Source organism: Podarcis liolepis (genome assembly GCF_965112155.1).
Source record: "Podarcis liolepis genome assembly, chromosome: 13".
Taxonomy (NCBI): domain Eukaryota; kingdom Metazoa; phylum Chordata; class Lepidosauria; order Squamata; family Lacertidae; genus Podarcis; species Podarcis liolepis.
In genome coordinates this window covers 45,641,998-45,659,999 of record NC_139573.1, presented here as the reverse complement: position 1 = coordinate 45,659,999, position 18,002 = coordinate 45,641,998, and the positions used below count along the sequence as shown (strand labels likewise).

Genomic DNA, 18,002 nt, shown 5'->3' with positions numbered 1-18,002 from the left:
TGACTTCACTATCAGTGACGTCCATGAAGAGGACGAAGGCATATATTTCTGTGCCCAATACTACAGCACTCCTCTACACAGTGATACACTTCAGTACAAAAACCACCTCAGTGAATAAAGGCAGGGGAGAGAAATGGAACTGGTGTTTTGCAGCAGCAGCAGCACCACCCTTCTAGCTTGCTAGAATGGAGGGTGAGAGAACAACTGAAAGCCCATGCAGATCAACCAAAAGAAAGCCAGGTTTTTGGATTCTCTAAGAACTTTGCTTCCAGGAAAGCTGTGCACAATGTTAAAGAGGCGGCAGCTTCACCTCAGCCGCAGTCCGAGGCACAGGTACATCAGAAGCTGCCTTGCACTGAGTCAAACTATTGGTCCACCCAGCCCAGGGCTGGATTAACCACTAAGCAAGATAAGGACGCAGGCGGTACAGTGGTCTAAACCACTGAGCCTAGGGCTTGCCGGTCGGAAGGTCGGCATTTCGAATCCCTGCGACAAAGTGAATTCCTGTTGCTCGCTCCCAGCTCCTGCCCACCTAGCAGTTTCAAAGTAGATAAATAGGTACTGTTCCGGCGGGGAGGTAAACGGCGTTTCCATGCGCTGCTCTGGTTTTGCCGGAAGCGGCTTAGTCATGCTGGCCACATGACCCAGAGAAACTGTCTGCGGACAAACGCCGGCTCCCTTGGCCTGTAAAGCGAGATGAGTGCTGCAACCCCAGAGTCGTTCGCGACTGGACTTAACTGTCAGGGGTCCTTTACCTTTACCTAAGATAAGGACATGCTTAGGGCATCAAGAGAATGGGGGCACCACAGAAATATCTCATTGCCAAGTTTTTACATTAATGGTCACAAATTGCACTGCTGAGCATTCCTTTTCTGAGTTGAAGTATATTAAAAAATCCCAACAGAGCAGCCATGCGACAAGGCAAGCTGAATGTCTTATAAATATAGAAGCAGGTGGTTTTCCTAGATGCATCTATGGATTAGGAAGTTGTGGGACAGAGTGATGCGCCAGTTTTCACCCACGATTGAGGGGGCCAGCGCCACATGCTGATGCGTTGCGTGCGCACCGAGTGGCTTGTACATGTGACGCGAGCACCTTGCGCGGCGTGTGCGCATGGCGTGAGCATGTTGCTGTGGAATATTGAGGGGGGCCATGCTCTTCCTTGAAATTTTTTGGGGGTCCTCAGCCCCTCAGCCGCCCCTAGAGGGCGCGCCTGGCGATAGTTGTGGTGACACACTGATGTGGTGTGGTCTGCTAGTGGTGACACAGATCCCAGAATCACTGGTACCAGCAGAAACCAGATCAACCACTTCTCATCTCTAAGGGATCAAAAATAAGAAGCAATTGATTTTTTGAATCGTGAGGATTAAATGGCTGGTTTATTAAGGACCAAAATACATGCTATACAGTAGTACCTTGGTTCTCAAACGCCTTGGTACTCAAACAACTTGGAACCCAAATACTGCAAACCCGGAAGTAAGTGTTCCAGTTTGTGAACCTTTTTCAGAAGCCGAACGTGTTCCGTTTTGAGTGTTACGCTGAGGGCGGTCTGTTTTTGCTATTTATTTTGTGTTTTTGTTCTTGCGGCTCTTTTTGTGACTGTGTGGAACCCAGTTCAGCTACTGATTGATTGATTGACTATGTGGCTGCAGTACATTGTTCATTGCTTTCATTTTATGGATCAATTGTCTCATTAGATAGTAAAATCCATGTTAAATTGCTGTTTTAGGGGTTGTTTTTAAAAGTCTGGAACGGATTAATCCATTTCCCATTACTTCCTATAGGAAAGCGTACCTTGGTTTTGGAACACTTCCAGTTTGGCTACGGACTTCCAGAATGGATTAAGTTTGAGAACTGTAATAAATGTAGGGGTTGCTCGTGCGCAAGTTGGTGCCACTCCTGGCTAGGTTGCCTGGTTAAACCTTTTCTGTCTGGACAGCCCTGCACTTCGTGGCTGTTCAGTCGCTAGGAGAATCCGTCAGTGGGCGTTTCTTAAACCTTTTCCAGCATAAAAGTTGTTTGACTCCAAGTCTCCTCCTACTCTCCCTGCGCGGAAGCCTTCTGCGCAGGGAGGGCGTGGGTAGCGGAGGACCCGTGCTCTCCTCGCTGATCTCCGGCGAGGAGTCCTGGAGCCCCCTCGCCGATTCCCCCATCTGCCCCCCTTTATCCCTGGTGTTACGCTGATTTCTTTCCCCAGCTGGTGAGCCGCCTCTCTCCCTGCTGGGCCCTTCTCCAGCATCGCTTGGGAGCCTAGCCTCCGCCTCTGGCTCCGATGTCAGTTTCCTGACAAGAACCAAGTACCACTGTACTAAGCACACGTTTTAAAAAACATGCTGTCAGGGGTTCAGGAGCAGAGGCGAGGGCAAGGGAGGAAACAGAGAGCGAGGGGGAGGAGTCCGAAGAAAAGATGAGTGACGACGACGACCCGAGATCTCCGAGCCTGTCCAGTGAATCAGAAGATTCACAGAAAGGAGCGCCAGTGGCCAGAGCAAGGGGGGAGCTTAGGGGGACACCCCAGGAAGAAGGGTCCAGAGAGGGTTCAGAGGGCAGCAGTTGGAAATCGGGGCCAGCGTCACCAACAGAGCGCAGTGGGGAGGAAAGGCGCCAGGTATCGAGCTCTGGCAGCTCGCAGCAGGGGGGAGGGCATGAGTCAGGAGTGGCCACACCTCCATCGGAGAGCGAAGAAACGGTCAAGCGGAAAGTGGAAGGTTGGGCGCGCGCGCCAAGTTCAAATGCACCGGAAAGCGGCGCAGTGAGCAGCCAGGAAAGGGAGCCAGGTCCTAAAGCCCGACGCAAGGAGACAGGAGGGTCCGGGGGGTCAGCGTCAGAAGAGTCCAGGAAGGAAGAGACCACGGGGGGCAGAGGGACCCAGAGGAGAACGGTCAGGCGGAAAAGGTGGAGTAAGGCTAGGGTATTAAGTTGGTGTACAAGGGGCGGAGACTCAGACGGAGCTTCGCCGGTCTAGCTTATAAGACGTAGAGCTGCACGCAGCAGCTTGGAAATGGAAACTGTAGCTCAATAAAGACTTTTATAAAGTGAACACTGGCTAGCGTGATCCTCTGTGAGCTAGGATCTGAGAGCAGCTCTGACACATGCATACTCATTTTGAAGGCAAAGCAGTCAAAGAGGGCCCTGGACTGGATGAGGGCTCTACCAGTTACCCACTGAAGACTGCGATCTGGTTTCTATTGGTGCCCCTCACCCCCAAGTGCTGTTTTCAGTAAACAGCAGATTTGAACAGATCTCTGTGTGTCATACCCTCCAACATTTCTCCAATGAAAATAAGGATATCCTATACTATTACTATTACTCCTATTACTATTACTACCCACCCATCTGACTGGGTTGCCCCAGCCACTCTGGGCAGCTTCCGACATATATAAAAACGTAATAAAACATTAAACATTTTTTTAAAAACTTCCCTGCACAGGATTGCCTTCAGACAGCTCTGCTGTCGTTTAACTCCATACCCGACAACATCTCTCCAATGAAAATAGGAACATCCTTAGGAATCTAAGTATCAAATCAGAATCCGGGACGGGTTCTCTAAATCAAGGACGTCCCTGGAAAATAGGGTCTGTCATTCATTGCTCTCAGTAAGATTGCTGTCCGTATCTCCCTTGAGTTCCTTCTGCTTCATGAGCTGGAAACTCCTCCATGACACTTCTTCAGCCTTGAAGCACAATCCCCACAGGAAGGGGCACTAAATCCCTTGCGCCTCTTCTACTCATTTGCATCGATTTCCATTCTTGACACTTAATAAGTGCTCCAATTTTATCCCCATCATTCTGAAGCTGGGCTGCTTGGTGGCGATAGTACCTGGGAGGCAACAGAAAGGTTACGTTAGAAGCAGCATCATGTTACAGATTTGGTCCATTTGGCTCATCTTGTGTTTCTTGGAGGGTAAGTTTTAAGACTGGTGTTGTTCTCTCTGAGCTTCTAAGGCAAATGTAATGGATTTACGATTGTGCTTTATTCCTCTCCTCCTAGAATCCATGGGACAGATTGTCATCACTCAGACACCAGCTTCCATAGAGGCAAGTCTTGGGGAAAGAGTCAGCATCCAGTGCCAAGCTTCCTCTTCCATGAGTGATGATATAGCCTTATATCAGTTTAAACTAGGACAGAGACCCAAGCTACTTATTCATAATGCTACGAGCCATTTTGAACGGACCCCAGATCGCTTCAATGGTACCTACAGGAACACTGACTTCTCCTTCACCATCAGGGATGTCCGTGCCGAGGACGAAGCAGACTATTACTGTGTCCAAGACTACAGCACTCCTCTACACAGTGATACACCTCAGTACAAAAACCACCTCAGTGCATTAAGGCAGGGGAGAGAAATGGAACTGGTGTTTTGCAGCAGCAGCAGCAGCAGCAGCAGCAGCAGCAGCAGCAGCAGCAGCAGCAGCAGCACCCTTCTAGCTTGCTAGAATGGTGAGAGAACAACTGAAAGCCCATGCAGATCAACCAAAAGAAAGCCAGGTTTTTGGATTCTCTAAGAACTTTGCTTCCAGGGAAGCTGTGCGCAATGTTAAAGAGGCGGCAGCTTCACCTCAGCCTGAGTCCGAGGCACAGGTACATCAGAAGCTGCCTTGCACTGAGTCAAACTATTGGTCCACCCAGCCCAGGGCTGGATTAGCCACTAAGTAAGATGAGGACGCAGGTGGCGCTGTGGTCTAAACCACTGAGCCTAGGGCTTGCCAGTCGGAAGGTCGGCAGTTCAAATCCCTGACCTTCCGATCTGCAAGTCCAAGGAGCGCAGTGGTTTAAACCCTCTATTCAACAATAGCTCATCTTAAAAAGAGTTTCAGAAGGTCATGCTACTTCAAGTTGCCTCTTGACTTCAGGAATGATTCCAGCTCACCCTTGTTCCTGTTCTGTACATGGAATATGAAGAGTGGAGTTCTGGGATGATGATTTTATATCCATGTCATTGGCATGAAGAACAACTCCCTTCCTCCTCCAAGACAACATGTGACGACACTTTAATTCTGTCCATGTCAAACAGCATAATATTTAGGTTGTAGGTATGTAGCTGCAAGTATCACTTCATATTCAAACTGCTGCTTTTCATATATATTTTTCCTCATGCTGCCTACCAACGTGCTAGAAAACTGTATTGACTGCACTTTAGCAATTGCCAGCTGGCACCTTGACCATGCCCCACTGAAATCCCCTGTGGCCACCCGCTCAGATGGCAGAATTATCATTGCCACTTGGGCAGGTGCTGGTGCAGCTGTCAAGTTTCTGAACTGATATTCAGTCCTCGTCACAGGTTCCCGTGGCCCCAAATTGCTATGTCTTGACACAACTCCCATCGTTCCAACAGTCTCTCCAACATAGAATCATAGAATCATAGAGTTGTGGCACAGCTTTGGCGCCATCTTGGAGGGCAATTCAAGTTGTGATTCTACCATTCTCTCTCTCTCTCTCTCTCTCTCTCTCTCTCTCTCTCTCTCTCTCTCTCACACACACACACACACACACACACACACACACCACTCTCCCAATGCCCAAGTTGACCCACTGAACGCCCTTGCTGAGTGGAATCCAAACCTTGCTCCACCACCAAGAGTATATTCAGAAGCTGGCTGAGCTCTGCAGTGTGTGGGGGAATTAGATCAATCGATGGATCAATTGATCCATCCATCCATCCATCCATCCATGCCACCTTTGCTCCAAGGAGCTCACGCTGGCTTACATAATTCTCCCTTTCCCATTGTATTGTTAGAGACTCCGGATCATTTCAGTGGCAGCCACAGCAACACTGACTTCTCCTTCACAATCAACGGTGTACATGCTGAGGATGAGGCAGAATACCACTGTCTCCAGCGCCAAAAGTTCCCTCTCCAAAGTGAGACAATTCAGTACAAAAACTAGCTCAGTGGCCTAAGACAGCAGGAAGGAATGACGGTGGGTGTTCTGCATCAGCGGCATTCATTGGCAGAGCATCTTTTTTGAAGTCAGAAGGTGTGGCGATCACACAGGGTCCCTGGACGTTTGACGGTCTATTGATCCCTGTGCCACCACTGTGCTCGCTTCCCCGCTGCCACCAACCAGTAAAAGGTAAGGTCAAGGGACCCATGACTATTAGGTCCAGTCATGGCCAACTCTGGGGTTGTGGTGCTCATCTCGCTGTATTGGCCGAGGGAGCAGGCGTACAGCTTCTGGGTCACGTGCCCAGCATGACTAAGTCACTTCTGGCGAAGCAGAGCAGCGCACGGAAATGCCATTTACCTTTCCGCCAGAGTGGTACCTATTTATCTACTTACACTTTGACGTGCTTTCGAACTGCTAGGTTGGCAGGAGCAGGGACCGAGCAACGGGAGCTCACCCCGTCGCAGGGATTCGAACTGCCAACCTTCTGATCCTCAAATCCTAAGACACTGAGGTACCACTGTATTCTAAAATGAATTCATAATGAGAAATTAGCACAAAAGTCTGGTGAATTTTCATGAGGATTAAAAAACAAACAAACAAGCTTCACCAATTGGAGAAGTTTGGCAAACTGAATTCAAGATGGAAAAATAGGGAAACAGAGAAAAGCAAAAGCAGTAGAACTATCATTCCCTAACCACAAGTCACCATGGTGACCAAACCCCTCTCTCTTGTGAGAGCCACGTGGCTGAGCTGGAGAAACCAACTCAAACCTCCTCACATGCGGAGTTTCTCAGGTAGATTGGTGCAGCTGGAACAACTCAGGGCAGTTTAGGCATTGGGTAGGCCTAGTTTTGGAGGGAGGGGAGGTTGTAGCCTCTGCCTGCCCCTCCAGAAAGTGGGCGATCCCATTCAAGGGATCCAGGTGAGATGCTTCTGTCTGGACACCCAGACTCTCCAAGTACAACCCAGAAGGTTAACGACTCTTTGATGTAGGTAAAGAACTCCCTCTCTTCTGGTTGACCCCATATTAGGTACTTCTGTTGGGGGGACCAGTAGGGGTGCAGTCTACCTAATGCCTGTGCCAAACCTCTTACATCTGTAGTCAATAAAGTTGTGTCCTGATTTGACCCAAAATAGAACTTGTCGTGCTCCATTATTTGTGGTTTAAGACAGTCCGTCGGGTGGGGGGCGCTTGGGCGCGCAATGAGGAAACCAAGAAATGCCTATAACTTTTTAATGCTTTGGCAAAATCGATTAAAAATCTTAAGCACAGTAAAACCTTCTAAGAGAACGACTCTTTACATGAATTGGCTCCCAGGTGTTTCTCCTGATTTGTGAGCTGGAACCATGAGGTGAAGATGGCGTCGTTTCTGTTGCCATTTTGGCGGGTGGCAAAGCAGTTGCCAGTTTCTGAACTGACTCAGCCATTGCCACAGGTCCGCGTGGCATGATATCGCCAGCTCTTGACAAAACTCCCATAGTTTAATGTTATATCAGCCCAAGATGTTTTGGCACGTGAGGCGAACCACAAAGTGGTGCCCCCTCTGTTTGCTTTGGCTTAGGGACATGGTACTGTTGTTGTGGGGACATGGGTGGCGCTGTGGGTTAAACCACAGAGCCTAGGACTTGCTGATGCATTATGGGGAATGGATAACAGTGTATTGCAGTGGAATTTAGAGTGGCTCGAGCAGTGAAAAATGTCAGCATGTGGGGCAAATCCATGGGGCAAAAGCTGTGGGTCACTCTCAGCAATGGGATGAAGGGGGGGGGAAGAGTGTGCCTTATTGTTCTTTTCTTTCTCCCCTCCGTCCCCCAACATCTTGGGACTGTGCATGAAAATAATGCCAGCGGAATTTCTAGCCAAAGTTGAGGTGAAGATTAGAATGACTTCTGTAATAGGACTGAGTTGGTATGAACTTGTGAAAGCACATACTTCACCTGACTCAGTTGGAGGAGCGTGAGTCTCTTAATCTCAGGGTGGTGGGTCTGAGCCCCACATTGGGCAAAAGATCCCTGCTTTGCATGGGGTTGGTCTAGATGACCCTTGTGGTCCCTTCCAACTCTACCAACTCTTCCAAGTCTATGATTCTATGAGTATGAGAAGACCACAGCTGAAATTCTGGACTCTACAGCAATACATTAATTTGCGAATCAGGTATTTCCAGGGAATGTCATGTTTGCCCAGAGTTAACTCTGTCAGAGGCAGAATTCTGATCACTGGTGCGATAAGGAAAATAGTAGTAGTAGTAGTAGTAGTAATAATAATAATAATAATAATAATAATAATAATAATAATAATAATTTATTTATACCCCACCCATCTGGCTGGGTTTCCCCAGCCACTCTGGGCAGCTTCCAACAGAACACCAAAATACAATAACCTATTAAACATTAAAAGCTTCCCTAAACAGGGCTGCCTTCAGATGTCTTCTAAAAGTTGGACAGTTGTTTATTTCCTTGACATCTGGGGGGAGGGCGTTCCACAGGGCAGGTGCCACCACCGAGAAGGCCCTCTGCCTGGTTCCCTGTAACTTGGCTCCTCGCAACAAGGGAATCGCCAGAAGGCCCTCGGCGCTGGACCTCAGATAAAAATCGTAAACTGGTGAAGTTCTTTTCAAAGGGTACACAGTGGGCCTCTTATCCCTGTGGAGTCAGATATATCAACCTGAGGTCGTCATCATTCAAAAGTGTACGTTGCAACAGGTAAAACGTGTAAGTCCTTCAAGGAGCTGAGGACAAAAAGTGGTCAGAGTTAAACCCATTGTAAGTTTAGACAGTGTTGTGTCATTTGTGCGTTTACCTTGCAGGAAAAGGCCCTATCTTTTGTGGGACGGGGATTGTTTTGCAACAGCTTCAAATCAGCTTTAATTGTGCAGATTTTGCTGGGATATGTTTGGAACTCTTTGTGGGTTTATTTTTCAGTTCAATGGCATTTGCTTCCAGGTAGGTGAGCTTAAGACTGCTACCTAAGTGAAGAAAATAGACGTCGTTTGTCTCTGTTAAATGACTATGCTTAACGTTCCACTTTGTAGGCACTCAATTTGTCGTGAGACTGGTAGGTACCTTGTTTCCAGATCTCTAGGAGCGAAACCGCTTTGCTTACTCGTAAAAATCTTCCCTTCAGTGCCCACAGTTGGGAGGGACTTGGGTTTTTGCCGAGGGCATGAGCAATGGCAAACCACTGTGGCTCATTTTTGGTGCCGGGACCCATTTAGAAATCAAGCGTAAGTCTGTTTTCTCTCTCTGTTGCTTTGGGGTACAGTGTGTCGGAAATCTATATTTTCATTTTTGTTGAGTGTTGGCGAGCATCTGGGCATTGGGAGAAAAACTACACAAGCTGGGGAATGGACGATGATGACAGAAAACTGAGGTAGGGTTTGGGATTGTATTTTTTCCTAACTGAAGCTGCTAAGAGCTCTGCTGGGTGGTCAGTAAAAAACTTCAGCATTCGGGAAATGCTGCGATTCACTCTCAGCAATGGGACCAAACGGGAGATAAAAGAGTGAGTATTTTATTGTTCCCTTGTGTCACCTCTGCCTCTTTCCCCACAATGTCTTGAGCTCTGCATGAAATTGATGCTAGCAGAATTTCTAGCCAAAGCTGCAGTAAAGATGGGAATAACACCTCTAACTGGTTTAATTTGGTATAAACTAAGTGATTTCCAAAGGAGAGCCAATTTAAAGAAACAGTTTAAAGGTTTTCAGAACGTAGGGGGTCGTCCCAGAAGCTAAATTGGGTTGCCTCTAGACAAACCAATAACAATTCAGACTTACTGTTTTAAAAAACTGCTAATTGTTGAAAACTTGATGAAGAAACCAGATCACAGACAGAGAAGTGCAGAAAAAAAGAACTGAATATTCAGTTGAAACAAAATTCCCCCTTTCTGCACGTTACCAGGTTTTTACACTGGGTGTTCAGCAGTTGCTAATAAAAACATGTATTCTTCATAGAAAGCACTTTATTTGTCTGTAGTTAAGTCTAGCATTGTAACTAAGATGCTAGAAATACTCTATCATTGATTTTCACAGGGATTTTAGTCTGACTGTTCTGCAAAAACCTATGTTAGAAATAGATACAACTGTATAGACTACCGTAATTGGAGGATCTTTGCGCAAATGGCACACTAAAGCCCATTTTTTCCTCTTTTGGCTGTGGCGTACCATGCATATTGATGGTGCTGTGCAAATATATTGATTGATCAACAAATACATTGATAACTCAAAATCTGTTCTATCATAGATAAGTCAAGTGGAACCTAAAAAAATAATAATAAGCAGGCATTTTGTCAATGCGCTCTGTCAAAGACAGAGACTGAAGGCTATTGAAGATGGGATTGAAGATGCTATTAAGCAGAGACAGAGTTCTGCAATAAGGAAAGTTAGGGGGGAAAGAAAAAGAGTGAAATTTCAAGGCTATTTTCAAAGCGAATACAGTGGTACCTCGGGTTAAGTACTTAATTCGTTCCGGAGGTCAATACTTAACCTGAAACTGTTCTTAACCTGAAGCACCACTTTAGCTAATGGGACCTCCTGCTGCTGCCACGTCGCCAGAGCACAATTTCTGTTCTCATCCTGAAGCAAAGTTCTTAACCTGAAGCACTATTTCTGGGTTAGTGGAGTCTGTAACCTGAAGCGTATGTAACCTGAAGTGTATGTAACCCGAGGTACCACTGTATAGTATTTATTTTGTCCCTACCAATATGATGGTGCAATACTCTGCACAGATAAGTTACAGCAAGTAAAATGAAATGTATGTTCTTTACAAAACTTAGAGCAGAAGCTGATCAATGTTAAGCCCACTGTATGCTTAGCACATGCTTAATTATTTGCCATTGAAATTAATTGGGGGGACTTCATATTTTGCTGGTTTGTGCCATTGTTAGTTACTTGGGCATTTCTGAAGTAATCAAGAAAGGAGAAACAACGTAAAATATGGTAAAAACGTAAGTTTTATGATGGAATATAGAATTTAACTCTCCTATGTGATTCATGTATTGGTGCTTAGAGAAGGGTTTAAACAGCGCATTTCATCTATAGGATACAAAATGTAAAAACCATGTACAAAGAAGTAAAGAAATATCTGCACTTACACTCTAGCCAAATTTATAACAATGCACCACACACCAATTATCCAAGCCAAAGTAACGCAGAATATTTCTAATTTTGCAGCTTTCTGTATGTGTTCTTCCCATGAGCTCAAATTCTCTGTCCCTGCTGCCCCACATTAGGACAGAGCTGCAATGCCCTTTGCAGCACCCAGATATGAATATTGGCCCGTGGAGTCTTTTCTCCAGTTTTTACTTTACTCAGTAAAGACTGAAGGATACGACTAGGAAAACGTTCACTTTAAAAATGTGTTGAACTATTTCTTTTACAACGACACCTGCCAAACTTTAGATCAGTTTTCTGCACTGCGTCTTCTCTGAGGGTCTGCTGAGCCCAAATTTTACTTTCCTGCAGTACAAACACTGTCACAAACACTGTAGGATTTTGAATTTCTATGGTTTTCAGAACAACCGTGTCCATGTTTGCACAGCAATGAGACATTCTTAATTCAGCAGGGTTTAATTCCAGATAAGGGGACATAGGGGTGCAGCTTGAAGTCTTTTCTGTAGCTTTAACAGCTGTTTAATCTGCAGACATCATCAGCAAGAATAAAAGCATTATACCTCCAATCAGTTTCTGAATGTTGGGCTGCCTAATAATAATAATAATAATAATAAATACCCCACCCATCTGGCTGGGTTTCCCCAGCCACTCTGCGTGGCTTCCAACAGAATATTAAAATACAATAGTCTATTAAACATTAAAAGCTTCCCTAAACAGGGCTGCCTTCAGATGTCTTTTAAAAGTCTGGTAGTTGTTGTTCTCTTTGACATCTGGTGGGAGGGCGTTCCACAGGGCAGGCGCCACTACCGAGAAGGCCCTCTGCTTGGTTCCCGGTAATCTCACTTCTCACAGTGACGGAACCGCCAGAAGGCTGTCGGAGCTGGACCTCAGTGTCCGGGCAGAATGATGGGGGTGGAGACGCTAAATGTGTGGGGGAAGCAGTAATAATAATAACAATAATACTGATGATGATGATGATGTTGGCAAATCTGAGCCTGGATGCAATTTGCATTTCTGGTCTGATCAAGGTGGCCAACTAGGGGGTGTCATGAAACAGCAGCAAATACTTCACTTATTTATTGGGGTGTGTGTGAAGAAGTAGAGGGGAAACTTGTGGATTTTCGTTGCCTCAAGCACTTGGTACCTTCACAATTTTACAGCGGCGCCATTTGCAGCAAAATGTTTTGAACTAGCGCTGTGGTCTTTCACTGGCCCTCTGGTACACCTGAATGATGCAATATTCCGTGTTCTTGTTCGTTTATGCAGGAAGAGAAGATTCCGCCCCATCGGCACTCATTTTCCCACCCACGCCGGAGCAACTTAAAACGGATTCAGCCACTGCGGTGTGCCTGGTCAGCACGTTCTACCCAAGCAGCCTGACCGTGGTCTGGAAAGTGGACGGCACTCCCGTCACTGAGGGTGTCCAAACCAGCCCCCCAGCGTCGGATATAGACAACACCTATAAGCTGAGCAGCACCCTGACATTCCCTACATCGGATTTCAACACCCACGAATCATACAGTTGTGAAGTGACGCACAAAACGTTGTCCAGTCCTCTTGTGAAGAGTTTTAAGAGGTCTGAGCTTTCCGGATAGGCCCCTCTATAAAGCAGGCTCTTCATTTACTGGTCATTTATGGTCATTCCCCTCTTTACCATCTGTACCAGAAATCCCCCTAGTATTATGACTGTAGGAAATATCTCATATTGCATGTCCTTTCTCTGCAGTCTGTAACTTCTTCCTTTTTTCTCTTACTTATATCCCGTTAACCTTGGGAAATAATGTAAGTGCAGAAATAAACGCATTATATTGAAAAGCATGGTGTCTCCCTCCGCTTCTTGTTTTCAAGGTCGCAATCAATGGAACTCAAGCAAAATCAGATTAATTATAATGCTTAATGGGGTGGTGGGTTGAGGGGAGAGGGCAGGTTGCTGCTTGCTATTGATCCTAAGGCATAATGAATCAACCGTAAGGAATCAATATGACGGAAACCGTAGGTGTGGTTGGTAAAAGATCTTAGGGAGCCAGTGTGGTGTAGTGGTTAATAGCAGTGGACTCATAATCTGGTCAACCGTGTTCGTGTCTCCGCTCCTCCACATGCAGCTGCTGGGTGACCTTGGGCCAGTCACACTTCTCTGAAGTCTCTCAGCCCCACTCACCTCACAGACTGTTTGTTGTCAGGGAGGAAGGTTTGAGACTCCTTTGAGACTCCTTCGGGTAGTGATAAAGCGGGATATCAAATCCAAACTCCTCCTCCTCCTCCTCCTTCTCTTCTTCTTCTAACTTCCACCTGCTCTGAAACAACTTTTCAAGTCCCAGCAAATATGTCTGCCTGTGGTTACTACATCCCTTTTTCCACTGAACGGGTGAGAATTTGTTGGTTGGTTGCCATGGTGCACAGTTAGAGGGTACATTTCCTTTAAAAAAAAACAAACCAAAACTTTTCTTATTTAAAATTAAAACAAAACATATCATCCAAAAACATATCATCCTTATCCTGATGAAGCGGCTGGGCCAAAGCCGAAAGGACGCTCAGTTGCGGATATGCCTGGAAGCGAAAGGAAAGTCCAATGCTGTAAAGAAAAATATTGCATAGGAACCTGGAATGTAAGAACCATGAACCTTGGTAAGTTGGATGTGGTCAAAAATGAGATGGCAAGAATAAATATTGACATCCTGGGCATCAGTGAACTAAAATGGACAGGAATGGGTGGATTCAGTTTGGATGACCATCACATCTACTACTGTGGGCAAGAAACCCGTAAAAGAAATGGAGTGGCCCTCATAGTCAACAAAAGAGTGGCAAAAGCTGTACTGGGATGCAATCTCAAAAATGATAGAATGATCTCGATATGAATCCAAGGCAGACCTTTTAACATCACAGTGATCCAAGTTTATGCACCAACCACTGGTGCTGAAGAAACTGAAATTGAACAATTCTATGAAGACTTACAACACCTTATAGAAATTACACCAAAGAAGGATGTTCTTCTCATTATAGGGGATTGGAATGCTAAAGTAGGGAGTCAAGAAATAAAAGGAACAACTGGCAAGTTTGGCCTTGGAGATCAAAACGAAGCAGGGCAAAGGCTAATAGAGTTCTGCCAAGAGAACAAGCTGGTCATCACAAACACACTTTTCCAACAACACAAGAGACAACTCTACACATGGACATCACCAGATGGGCAGAATCGAAATGAGATTGATTATATTCTCTGCAGCCAAAGATGGAGAAGCTCTATACAGTCAGCAAAAACAAGACCTGGAGCTGACTGTGGCTCAGATCATCAGCTTCTTATAGCAAAATTCAAGCTTAAACTGAAGAAAGTAGGAAAAATCACTGGGCCGGTAAGATACAATCTAAGTCAAATCCCTAATGAATACACAGTGGAAGTGAGGAACAGGTTTAAGGATTTAGATTGGGTGGACAGAGTGCCTGAAGAACTATGGATGGAGGCTCTTAACATTATACAGGATGCAGCAACTAAAACCATCCCAATGAAAAGGAAATGCAAGAAAGCAAAGTGGCTGTCCAACGAGGCCTTACAAATAGCGAGGGAGAGAAGGCAAGCAAAATGTGAGGGAGATAGTGAAAGAGACAAGAAATTGAATGCAGATTTCCAAAAAATAGCAAGGAGAGACAAGAAAGCCTTCCTAAACGAGCAATGCAAAGAAATAGAGGAAAACAATAGAATAGGAAAAAACCAGAGATCTGTTCAAGAAAATTGGAGATATGAAAGGAACATTTTGTACAAAGATTTCCATAATAAAAGACAAAAGTGGAAACCTAACAGAAGCAGAAGACATCAAGAAGAGGTGGCAAGAATACACAGAGGAACTATACCAGAAAGAAATGGATGTCTCGTATACCCCAGGTAGTGTGGTTGCTGACCTTGAGCCAGACATCCTGGAGAGTGAAGTCAAATGGGCCTTAGAAAGCACTGCTAATAACAAGGCCAGTGGAAGTGATGATATTCCAGCTGAACTATTTAAAATTTTAAAAGATGATGCTGTTAAGGTAAATGTAAAATGTACATGGGGCCTTAATCAGTGGCGGAGCAACATGCTGCAGCCCCCGGAGCGGAGAACAGATGGGGGCGTGGCTGACACACGTCCCGGGGGTGTGGCATGTGCCGTGGAGGCGTGGCATGCCTCCCGGGGTTGTGCGGCGTGTGGCATGCGTCCCAGGAGCGCTTGGCGAGCGGTATGCGTCTCGGGGGCGGTCGCGATGGCACCCTTCCCCCAAATGGTACCCGGTGCAGCGCACTCCCCTGTCCCCCCTCCGTACTCCAGTGGCCTTAATCCCAGCAAGGTGGCGGTTATGTGGGGAGGCAATTCTTCTGCTCCTGCTCAGGGAGATGGTATTCAACCTGTTCTCGACAGGACTGTACTCCAACTGTAGGATCAGAGCCACTGCCTAGGGCTCAGTGTTTCAGAACCCCCTTCCTCAAGCTGGTACCATGATGTTGAACTATTAACACCCATTATCCCCATTTTGGCATTAGGCTAAGGTAAAGGTAAAGGGTAAAGGGACCCCTGACCGTTAGGTCCAGTCGTGGCCGACTCTGGGGTTGCGGCGCTCATCTCGCTTTATTGGCCGAGGGAGCCGGCGTACAGCTTCCGGGTCATGTGGCCAGCATGACTAAGCCGCTTCTGGCGAACCAGAGCAGCGCATGGAAACGCCGTTTACCTTCCCGCCGGAGCGGTACCTATTTATCTACTTGCACTTTGACATGCTTTCAAACTGCTAGGTTGGCAGGAGCAGGGACTGAGCAATGGGAGCTCACCCCGTTGCGGGGATTCGAACCACAGACCTTCTGATCGGCAAGTCCTAAGCTCTGTGGTTTAACTCACAGCGCCACCTGTGTCCCCGGCATTAGTACGATACAATAATCTTTATTGTCATTGTCCTATACAGAACAACAAAATTGAAAAAATCTACATCAGACATTCAAAACCAACAAGCCTGCTATTCCAGCTATCCCAGCCTGTTTAGCCCCCTAAAACTCTGATACCCCATAATTAAATACAACATACTCCCATAGAGACTACCTTACAATGCGTTTAAAACCAAAATCGCTTTTGGATAGAAACTGTTTCTCAGGTGGCTAGTCCTAGTCTTAATAACCCTGTGCCTTCTTCCAGAAGGCAGAAGCTGAAAGAGATCATTTCTGGGGCGCGCACTATCCTGCACTATCTCTGCAGCTTTCTTATGACACCTGGAAGCATAGATTTGATCCAAGGTGGGAAGAGTGCACCCAATTATTCTCTCCGCAGTCTTTACAACCCTGGACAGCATTGTTTTCCCCCTAACCGTGCAGCTCCCAAACCACACACAGAGACCATAAGTTAATACACTCTTAACAGTACAATGGTAAAATGCCATCAACAGGTGATTTGAGAGATTATTTTCCCAAAGGATTCTCAGAAAATATAACCTCTGCTGTGCTCTCTTCATCAGGTCTTTGCTGTTTTCTCCCCAGGTTAGGTCATCTCTCAACTCCATTCCCAGAAATTGTTCCACACACTTCCCCTCAATAATGAGTGGCTGAATGTTCAATTTACATTTCCTAAAGTCCACAATAATAAGCCTATTAGTACTGTAGCAGTATTGGCATCAGTATTATTAGTATTATTCTCTGACCACTGGCCAAGCTGACTGGATCTTTGGAAGTTCAGCAACACATCTAGAACACACCAGTTTGGGGAAGGTTGTCCAAAATCTGGCTTTATCACCTGAGACCCAGGTAGCCTCTGTGGTGAGGAGCACCTTCCATCAGGTTAGACTGGTGCACTGACCTATTTTAGGCAAGGCTAGCCACAGTCACCCATGCTCTGGTAACTGTCAGGATTGACTACTGCATAGTGTTGTATGTGGGGCTTCCTTTGAAGACTGCTTGGGCACTGCATCTGATTCGCAACACGGCCCTTGGCTGCTAGCTGAGACCAGTCACTGGGAAGATACCTTCCAGGTACTTGAAGATTTTCTGGTCTGTTTCTGAGTTCAATGGGCTGGTGCTTACCTTAAAGCCCTATGCTGTTTGGTACCTGGGAACCTGAAGGAATACCTTCACCCTATTAAAAAAAAAAAAAGGTAAAACACCCCTGACCATTAGGTCCAGTTGTGACCGACTCTAGGGTTCGCGGCGCTCATCTTGCTTTATTGGCCGAGGGAGCCGGCGTTTGTCCGCAGACAGTTTTCTGGGTCACGTGCCCAGCATGACTAAGCTGCTTCTGGAGAAACCAAGGCAGTGCACAGAAACGCCATTTACCTTCCCACCAGAGCAGTACCTGTTTATCTACTTGCACTTTGACGTGCTTTCGAACTGCTAGGTTGGCAGGAGCTGGGACCGAGCAATGGGAGCTCACTGCGTTGCGGGGATTCGAACTGCCGACCTTCCGATCGGCAAGCCCTAGGCTCACCCTCATAGCATGACCTAATATTGAGGTATGTTTCAGAAAATCTCTTCTGAGTGCTCCTACCAAACGAAGTCAGGTTGCAGGGGTCAGGGGGCTGACCAAATCTTTTTTGGTGGTGGCAACCCTCAGGCAGACTCACCTGGTGCCAACACACTCACATTTTTTGGCTCCAGGCAAATTCCTTTTTAAAAAATTCTTCCAGGCCATAAAAGTTCTTATTGTTTCTGAACTTTTCTTGTGGTCTTCATAATATTTTGCTTCTATTGTGCTTCCATTTTGATTAAAAAAGAGAGAGCATGTCTGAAAGGGGATACATAGAAATAAACAGTAATATTTCTGAGTCATACTGCCTGGCAAAGCAAGAGGCAATCCGTTGAAGCTCTCAGGCATAGGAGAACCATTTTCTTCAAGATATTCCTTTCGGCTGGGCAAAATTGCTACTAACACATTATAATGCTTCAGGCAACGATCCTATGCCCATTTACTTGGGAGTACAGTGGTACCTCAGGTTACATATGCTTCAGGTTACATACGCTTCAGGTTACAGACACCGCTAACCCAGAAATAGTGCTTCAGGTTAAGAACTTTG

The 18,002-nt window shown here is 46.2% G+C and overlaps 1 gene segment (V, D, J or C); it reads left to right on the top strand.

Annotated features, from left to right (window-relative positions):
- Positions 1–3,766: 3,766 nt before the first annotated feature.
- Positions 3,767–12,812, top strand: LOC310690785 (Ig kappa chain C region, B allele-like). The segment is given in 3 exons: positions 3,767–3,903; positions 3,991–4,191; positions 12,261–12,812.
- Positions 12,813–18,002: the final 5,190 nt, after the last annotated feature.